The sequence below is a fragment of the Bison bison genome, unplaced genomic scaffold, assembly GCF_000754665.1.
Source record: "Bison bison bison isolate TAMUID 2011002044 unplaced genomic scaffold, Bison_UMD1.0 scf7180017864135, whole genome shotgun sequence".
Lineage (NCBI taxonomy): Eukaryota > Metazoa > Chordata > Mammalia > Artiodactyla > Bovidae > Bison > Bison bison.
Genome location: NW_011494707.1, coordinates 2,139,973 through 2,150,583, shown reverse-complemented (window position 1 = coordinate 2,150,583; position 10,611 = coordinate 2,139,973).

The following is a 10,611-nucleotide window of genomic DNA, read 5'->3' as shown; positions in this document are numbered from 1 at the left end:
GCATCAATTCTTTGGCACTTAGCTTTCTTTATAGTCCAACTCTCACATCCATACATGACCACTGGAAAAACCATAGCCTTGACTAGATGGACCTTTGTTGGTAATGTCTCTGCTTTTTAATTTGCTGTCTAGGTTGGTCATAGCTTTTCTTCCAAGGAGTAAGCATCTTTTAATTTCATGACTGCAGTCACCATCTGCAGTAATTTTGGAGCCCAGAAAAATAAAATCTGCTGCTGTTTCCACTGTTTCCCCATCTATTTGCCAGGAAGTGATGGGACCAGATACCATGATCTTAATTTTCTGAATGTTGAGCTTGAAGCCAACTTTTTCACTCACCTCTTTCACTTTCATCAAGAGACTCTTTAGTGCTTCACTTTCTGCCGTAAGAGTGATGTCATCTGCATATCTGAGGTTATTAATATTTCCCCTGGCAATCTTGATTCCAGCTTGTGCTTCATCCAGCCCAGCGTTTCTCATGATGTACTCTGTATATAAGTTAAATAAGCAGGGTGACAATATACAGCCTTGACGTACTCCTTTCCCAATTTGGAACCAGTCTCTTGTTCCATGTCGAGTTCTAACTATTGTTCCCTGACCTGCATACAGATTTCTCAAGAAGCAGATCAGGTGATCTGCTATTCCCATCTCTTTCAGAATTTTCCACAGTTTGTTGTGATTCACACAGTCAAAGGTTTTGGCATAGTCAATAAAGCAGAAATAGATGTTTTTCTGGAACTCTCTTGCTTTTTCCATAATCCAATGGATGTTGGCAATTTGATCCCTGGTTCCTCTGCCTTTTCTAAATCCAGCTTGAACATCTGGAAGTTCACAGCTCACGTACTGCTGAAGCCTGGCTTGGAGAATTTTGAGCATTACTTTACTAGCATGTGAGATGAGTGCAATTGTGTGGTAGTTTGAACATTCTTTGGCATTGCCTTTCTTTGGGATTAGAATGAAAACTGACCTTTTCCAGTCCTATGGCCACTGCTGAGTTTTCCAAATTTGCTGGCATATTGAGTCCAGCACTTTCACAGCATTATCTTTCAGTTTGAAATTGCTCAACTGGAATTCCATCACCTACACTATCTTTGTTCATAGTGATGCTTTCTAAGGCCCACTTGACTTTTCATTCCAGGATGTCTGGCTCTAGGTGAGTGATCACACCATCATGATTATCTGGGTCATGAAGATCTTTTTTGTACCCTTCTTCTGTGTATTCTTGCCACCTCTTCTTAATATCTTCTGCTTCTGTTAGGGCCATACCACTTCTGTCCTTTATTGTGCCCATCTTTGCATGAAATGTCCCCTTGGTATCTCTAATTTTCTTGAAGAGATCTCTAGTCTTTCCCATTCTATTGTTTTCCTCTATTTCTTTGCAATGATCACTGAGGAAGGCTTTCTTACCTCTCCTTGCTATTCTTTGGAACTCTGCCTTCAAATGGGTATATCTTTCCTTTTCTCCTTTGTTTTTCGCTTCTCTTCTTTTCACGGCTATTTGTAAAGCCTCCTCAGACAGCCATTTTGCTTTTTTGCATTTCTTTTTCTTGGGGATGGTCTTGATTCCTGTCTCCTGTACAATGTCACAAACCTTCATCCATAGTTCACCAGGCACTCTATCAGATCTAATCCCTTAAATCTGTTTCTCACTGCCATTGTATGATTGTAAGGGGTTTGTATTCAAACAGAATACAGTAGGATTTTTCTTAACATGTGAAGAAATCCAGATGACGATAAAACGAGAGTAGTAACAATGAGACTGGATCAGGGCTAGGGTTCCTACACAACATGCAAGTGTGATTTCATGTACGCTCTGAGAATCCAGCCACTCAGGCGGCCCTTGGTCTTACCTTTCTGACAGCCAGGGCAAAGAGCAAAACCTGATCTATTACATGCTTGTAAGATAAAATGGACTGGAAGGACACCTCTTCACTGTGTTGTCATAGAGGTGACATTACAATTTATTCAACATTCTTAGGGTTAACAATACAACCAGTTTCACGGTTCAATAAAAGCAGTTCTCTCGGGGACCTAAATGATGCTGTTTAGATGTACAGCATTCTGGTTTTGATTTGGGGGCATTTTGGAGTATATTCAAAATGAAAGAATTACGCTCTTTAAGAAATAAAACATAGTTTTCCAGCAAGCTTTAGGTAAAGATTAGTGAGGTGGCAAACAAAAATCCTGACAGGGTCCACTAAGGTACAATAACTAAGAAAAACGAGACATACACACATGCACTACAAATATAGTAAAAATGGCATTTTCTAAATGACCTCCCATTGGGAGGTTCACTAAGGCATGGTGGGATCTATGCAACCTACAGGCCACTGCTCCTTGCTAGCCTGTTGTTATAATAACCAGAATCAGGGCCGGACGTGGTCAGAACTGCTCATATTCCTGTGTATTTGTCAGAGTTCTGTTCCACAAAACAGAAACCACTCCAGCTATTTTAAGCACAAAGGGCAAAGGGCTTCAAACAGGGAATTAGGTGCTAACAGTGTGTTCAAGCTGGGCCTCCAGGGCTGACTGCCAGAAGAACAATGAAGAATCCACCCCGAGGAAGCTGCCAACTCTGGCTCAGCTGGGAAGATGGGAATTCTGAATGTTTTCCCTGAACTGTTAGCTCTAGGAACAGCCTAGAGATTAGGTGGCTGTGAATGCTGTCACTGCCAGCTCCAGAGCCATACCTCACCTGTTAGGTCCCCGCAAAGCTGCTGACACGGTTGCTGTTACAGAAAAGCCCGAAGCATCCTTAATCGAGCCTGCCACCAGGGGCAACTGGCCTCTGCCTTTTATATCTCCTCTGTGTGCATCTGATTGGTCTAAGCTAAAACTCAGTCCCTTCCAACTTAGAAATGTCATTTTTAGTTGCCGGCCTCTGGGGTTGGGGGTGAGAGGGTCAGGGAAGAGGGGTGTGTGGAATGCATGCAGAGTAACTATTTTATCCATCACATTTTATTTTGATGCAAAAATCACCTGAGCTTTTCAATGCTGGTAATTAAATCATTTTTAATGAATACCAACAAGCAGGTTTATAATGTGGGAGTTGATAAAATATATCTATGAACAGATTCAGCTTCATGACAAGCAACTGGATGGCAGTTTTTGGTCCACTTCAGTACATGGAAGAAGAGACCATTAAGCCCTCCCCCGTCCCCATAGGGGCTTCCCTGGTGGCTCAGACAGTAAAGAATCTCTTTGTAATGCAGGAGACTAAGGTTCTCCGATCCCTGGGTCAGGAAGATCCCCTGGAGAAGGAAATGGCAACCCACTCCAGTATTCTTGCTTGGAGACTTCCATGGACAGAGGAAGTCCTGGCGGGCTACAGTCCATGTGGTCGCAAAGAGTCAGACACGACTGAGCGACTAACACTTCACTTCCTCCCCATCAGCCCTTATATGAATAACAATTTGTATAGGGCTATGCTGTATTCAAAGTGGTTAAAATGAGCTTACTGTTACAAATGTAGTAAATGCTTAAACAAACAATATTTCAACACACAGGTTCATACAGTAGAAGTTTGTTTTTCTCCCCTCACTTCCCACTGTCACTCCACAGATGTAATTTCAGATAGCATTGTGAAATAAATCAGACTTCATCATATTCGAAGTTGACTCTCTCAGAATCACATTTGTTTCAGATGATCTACCAAGAGAAAGCTCAAGGGTTTGAAGCGTCTGGACTCATGTGAGAATCTATCCAACATATATCTAGGGTTTAATTGGGCTGGTAAGTCTGATGACTGAAGAATGAGCTTACTATCCACAGCAAAGAGTTCATATTCAGTCTGGGAACAAATATAATTTCCTATAACATATTTTATAGCCAAGTAAACAAATATAATTTCCTATACCATACATGTTTTACAAGCTTTGTGGTAATCTCAGACTTTGTGGTTAATGTTCATATTTATTGCTAATATTGCTAACATTTGACCATTAACCACAAAGTCTGAGATTGCCACAAAGCTTGTAAAACATGTATGGTATAGGAAATTGTATTTATTGCTAATATTTTTCCCTGATAGCTCAGTTGGTAAAGAATACACCTGAGATGCAGGAGACTCCGGTTCGATTCCTGGGCAGGAAGATCCTCTGGAGAAGGGATAGGCTATCCACTCCAGTATTCTTGGGCTTCCCTTGTGACTCAGTTGGTAAAGAATCCACCTGTAATGTTCAAGACATGGGTTCAATCCCTGGGTTGAGAAGATCCCCTGGAGAAGGGAAAGGGTACCCTCTCCAATATTCTGACCTGAACAATTCCATGGACTATACAGTCCATGGGGTCACAAAAAGTCGGACGTGACTGAGCGACTTTCACTTTCACCGCTAATATTTAAAAACCTTAGTGTGTCTTCTCAGTAAACATGAAAAGAGAGGAACTATCATTTATTATTTTCTGAAACACTGTAGGCAAATACTTAAATTTAAATAAGACCTTTGTTCCCCTAGGTTGACTTTCAACAATAGTCCTTATTTATTGTGCTCTTCTTTTCACCAGAAAGTAAATATTCTCTAACTTTTTCTTTTCTGTCTTATGGAAAAGAGTAATAACCAACACTTCTCAAAATATTTGGATCAATAGAACATTTCCTTCTCAAGGCATCTCAAAGTCCACAGTGATCTGTCATTTTACTTACACTCAGTCAAGGTCAAGTCAGGGAACTAAGCTTCTGATTGTTATATCCACAGCTGTGTAATATATACATGTAGACATTTGTAATAAACACATTTTGTGTATATATGAATGTGCACGTTTGTATCATATCATTTTTTTCAAGCACCTTCACATATTATCTCATTCAATTGTCACAAGAAGTATAGAAGGAAAGTGGATTTCCTATTATTGTCTACAAGGAGACTCAAGGAGGTTTAGTAGCTTCATTAAGTTAACCCAACTAGCGAACAATCAGACTAGATCTGGGGCTTCTATTTCTGGGTCTAGTTCTCTTTTCCATTGTACATGTCTTCATATGTAAAATCATACAGTACAACTGAAGGGCCTTGGAGTTCACATCCGTGCTCCTGGAGGAAAGTGGGGACCAGAAAGAGCAGTGGAGGTGGTCCTTTCAGTAGCATCTCTTCCTCTTGCAGTTCCAGCCGTTAGGATCTGCTGTTGCTCATGAACAAAGCCTGTGTATGTGCAGTGTACCAGGAATCAGGTAAATGTTTTGCAGCTTCTTGTCTGAATCCTTGACCTTTGCTCATCCAGAATTTAGATTCTAATTCGTTTCTTTTCAATTCTCTTAAGAGATTGGAGAACTACCTCTAAAACTTAATGTCTTTCTATTAAAATACTTTTAAATGTTAACTAATTAATTTAGAAAAACCAGTTTCATAAAGATAAGAAATAATCACTGGGACATCTCTGGCAGTCCAGTGGTTAAGACTCTGTGCTTCCAATGCAGGGGGCACAGGTTCAATCCCTGGTCTGGGAACTAAGATCCCACATGCTTCAGGGCATGGCCAAAATTTTTTTTAATAAAAATAAACTCTCTTTTAGAAAAGGAATAATCAGTAATCCCACCATCCAAATATTTCTACCACTGTAGTTTTGATATATATCCTTTATCTCTTAGTTATTTCAGGCCACTCTAACAAAACACCATAGACTGACTTAAACAACAAATATTTATTGATGTTTCTCACAGTTCTAGAGGCTGGGGAGTCCAAGACCCAGGTTCCAGTGTCTGGTGAGAGCCCTCTTCCTGGTTTGCAAATAACTCCCTTCTTGCTGTATCTTCACATGGTGGAGGATGAGAAGACTCTAGTTTCTTCCTCTTCTTCTAAGAGCACTAATTCCATCTGAGGGACCCCACCCTCTTGACCTCATCTAAACCCAATTACTTGCCAAAGATCCCACATCCAAATACCATCACATTGGGAGTTAGGGTTTCAATATTAGAATGAGGGGGAGGGCAGGATAGATGACACAGACATTCAGTCCTTTACCATGAATTCTGTCCTTTATCGAGCCCATCTTTGCATGAAATGTTCCCTTGGTAGCTCTCATTTTCTTGAAGAGATCTCTAGTCTTTCCCATTCTGTTGTTTTCCTCTATTTCTTTGCATTGATCACTGAGGAAGGCTTTCTTATCTCTTCTTGCTATTCTTTGGAACTCTGCATTCAGATGCTTATATCTTTCCTTTTCTCCTTTGCTTTTCACTTCTCTTCTTTTCACAGCTATTTGTAAGGCCTCCTCAGACAGTCATTTTGCTTTTTTGCATTTCTCTTCCACGGGGATGGTCTTGATCCCTGTCTCCTCTACAATGTCACGAACCTCCGTCCATAGTTCATCAGGCACTCTATCTATCAGATCTAGTCCCTTAAATCTATTTCTCACTTCCACTGTATAATGACAAAGGATTTGATTTAGGTCATACCTGAATGGTCTAGTGGTTTTCCCTACTTTCTTCAATTTAAGTCTGAATTTGGCAATAAGGAGTTCATGATCTGAGCCACAGTCAACTCCCAGTCTTGTTTTTGCTGACTGTATAGAGCATCTCCATCTTTGGCTGCAAAGAATATAATCAATCTGATTTTGGTGTTGACCATCTGGTGATGTCCATGTGTAGAGTCTTCTCTTGTGTTGTTGGAAGAGGGTGTTTGCTATGACCAGTGCGTTTTCTTGGCAAAACTCTATTAGCCTTTGCCCAGCTTCATTCCATATTCCAAAGCCAAATTTGCCTGTTACTCCAGGACAGAAATAGTATGGACCTAACAGAAGCAGAAGATATTAAGAAGAGGTGGCAAGAATACACAGAAGAACTATACAAAAAAAATACTCCATGACCCAGATAATCACGATGGTGTGATCACTCACCTAGAGCCAGACATCCTGGAATGTGAAGTCAAGTGAGCCTTAGGAAGCATCACTACGAGCTAAGCTAGTGGAGGTGATGGAATTCCAGTTGAGCTATTTCAAATTCTGAAAGATGATGTTGTGAAAGTGCTGCCCTCAATATGCCAGCAAATTTGGAAAACTCAGCAGTGGCCCCAGGACTGGAAATGGTCAGTTTTCATTCCAATCCCAAAGAAAGGCAATGCCAAAGAATGCTCAAACTACCGCACAATTGCACTCATCTCACATGCTAGTAAAGTAATGCTCAAAATTCTCCAAGCCAGGCTTCAGCAATATGTGAACCGTGAACTTCCTGATGTTCAACCTGGTTTCAGAAAAGGCAGAAGAACCCGAGATCAAATTACCAACGTCTGTTAGATCATTGAAAAGCAAGAGAGTTTCAGAAGAACATCTATTTATGCTTTATTGACCACTCCAAAGCCTTTGACTGTGTGGATCACAGTAAACTGTGGAAAATTCTTCAAGAGATGGGAATACCAGACCACCTGACCTGCCTCTTGAGAAATTTGTATGCAGGTCAGGAAGCAACAGTTAGAACTGGCCATGGAACAACAGACTGGTTCCAAATCAGAAAAGGAGTACATCAAGGCTGTATATTGTCACCCTGCTTATTTAACTTCTATATCAGAAATATATTTCTATGTCTTTTGGAATAGTCTTCTGTAAGAACAGTTTTGATGATCATCTCACTGCATAGTGTCACAGTTCACTTCATATCCTGGGCTGGGCTTTTAAGTGATTCCTCTTCTTCACCATTCTAGATAGGTTATGCTGATTTCATTCCCTGTCTCTTATGGAGCATGGAGCTCCTAGCCCTCACTCCACAAATAGCCCCTGGAAGAAGTAACTCTGTGTATCCTATGACACTTCTCTTCCCAGACAAATGATGGTTGATTGGATGAAGTCAGCCAATCAATTGGCACTCAGCAAGTAATCAGTCTAAATCAATCAAGAATTTTAACTAAGAGAACCAGAAAATAGAGAATAGGCATTTCAAATGAAAGATGCCTTGCAACCTAATACTTATGACTAGAAGAACCTTGGCTAAAAAATCTGTGGTAAAGCTCAAGGCTGAATCTTTTTTCTTTTAACCTATTCATGATTATTTCTTAGAATAATGTTCAGAAGTGGGCTGTTAGCTCAACTTTATATGTATTTTTAAAAGTTTTGACATGTATTGCCAAACGGCTTTCTAGAAGTTATTCTCTTCCCAACCATCACTAAAGGTTAGTTTTTCCAATTGTATTTCCAAAATGGTATCCCATTGTTTTATGTTGCATATTTATGAATTCCAAGTGGGCTTTATTGTTTTCTGTGGGTATTAGGATTTTGTATTTCTTCTTTTGTGAATTGACATTTGTGATCATTTGCCCATTTTTTTCTGAAGTAATCATATTTTTCTTTTTGATTTAAAATAACTCTCTGTATGTTACAGACTTTAATCTTCATCAGGATATTTTTCATTGTGAGCTAGTGGGAGTCATAAGGAAGAGTAGAAAAAGATAGACCAAGGATTTGGGTGAAGGTCAGCAGCCAAAAGAGGATCAGGTCAGGGGACACTCCACCCTTGACTCTTCTTCCTCTTTCCTAGACGTGTCTTAAATGTGGACTACAGGTGTCGCTGAACACTCATAGAGACTTTCAAAGGGGTATATAGATATAGAGATTTTTAAAGGAGTTAAGTTCCAGATCTTTACATTTTATATAACTTGTTCCTTAAATTGACCGCCTAAGAAATCCTTTCCTATTTCAACTTTCCTGTAGTGTTTCTCTCATTTTACAAAATCTCATTATGGTGATTTGCACTAAGACATACATATAGTTCAGTTGGGAGACATGCTATAACTACCTCTACTTCCATCTACATGAACAAGCTTTCTTGGTGTTTTTATTGAGATGCATTTTAAAAAGTAAAAATTATTTTTCTTAATAATGAACTATCAAAAGTTGTAATATATCCATGTTGTTTTGATCAGTTATGGCATATGTTAATCAGGATAGTGTAAGCTACCTTAGTAACCAATATACCTAAAACTTCAATGGCTTAACACACCAAAAGCATATTGCTAATTTTTATATCACAGTCCAGTTCAGACAAGGAGGCTCTTTGAGGATTCTCTTCAAAGGGGGCCCTAGATAATTATGCTTCCATCTCTCATCTTTGCCATCTCAGAGTTTTAGGATTCCAACAGGGAAACTGAAGGAGACACAGAAAGGGAAAGAGAGAGAAAGAAATAGAGCTCAACTCACTATTAACTAGAATAGGAAACGATACATCATTTCTGTTCACACTTCCAATGGGAAACTAAGAAATATAAACTTCCTGTACCTCCAAAAAGAGAAAAGGATGTGGTGAACACCCATTGTCTCTGCTACAGGTATTTCCAGTAATGACTGTCATGATAACTTAATCCAGATGATTTGTTTTAACAGATCTTGTGACTACAGATTATTAAAGAAGCTTTAATTTTACTTTATTTTTATACAGAAGTATGGTGATACGGTTGATAAAGAATACACCTGCCAATGCAGGAGACACAAGAGATGTGGGTTCAATCCCTGGCTCAGGAAGATCCCCTAGAGTAGGAAATGGCAACCCATTCCAGTATTCTTGCCTGAAAAATCTCATGGAGAGAGAAGCCTGGCAGGCTAGAGTCCATGGGCTCACAAAGAGTCGGACAAGACTGAGCACACATGCACTGTTATGTGCATGAAATAGTTAAATAAATAGTCTTAACCACAAAAATACATTTTATTAGGATACAATTATGGAAATGAATAGAAATAAAAATAAAAGGAGAAAACAAAAAGATATAAAATTGCAACTATTACTCAGTGGATGATAGTGGATATCAATTTGCTATAGTATTTACATTCTCTTGGAGTTATAACAAGTTAAGTAAATATCACTTTAAAGGGCTTCCTGGACAGCTCAGCGGTAAAGAATCTGCCCACAGTGCAGGAGACACAGAAGATGTGGGTTCGATCCCTCGGTTGGAAAGATGCCCTGGAGGAGAAAATGGCAATCTACTCCAGTATTCTTGTCTGGAGAATCCCATGGACAGAGGAGCCTGGCAGGCTAGAGTCCATGGCATAGTAAAAAGTCAAACAGGACTGAGCGCACATGCACACACACACACACACCACACACACACACACACACACACACACAGACATCACTCTGAAAAAGCCAGTATTGACAACAGACCATAAATTATACCCTTTGCTACTATTCAAGGTTTTGATAAAATGTTTTACATTACAACATAAAACTGAAGGAGGGTGCATAGTTTTTCAAAATTTCTTTAGGAGATAGTGAACAAAAGCATAGCAGCCCAGTATCCTACCCTATATTTAAAGAAACACCCACCCAATTTGATTTTTTTCTTTAAAACTATCAAGAAGGAAAGAAAAATACACTGTTAATGGAACTGCTTCTGCCGGACTGGACTTGAAGATGCCAAGGGTTGCAAACCATGGTAATTTATGACATAAGCTTCCCAGAAAGTCCAAGGATAGAGAGTGCCAAGCAAGAAATGTATTTCTTGGCAGAGTTCACGTGTCAAGGTAGCAACCAAACCCCAGTGAGCCACGCCTTGCTTAGCTTTGCGGTCAAGCTACCTTAGAATTTAAATCTTCCCCCCTGAAGTCGGTGAATTCTTATTGCCTGGCTCATCAGCTGGTCATATTAAACCACTCTCCCAGCTAAATAAACATCCTGCCACTTTCCAGAAGAATCTAAAGCAGCCT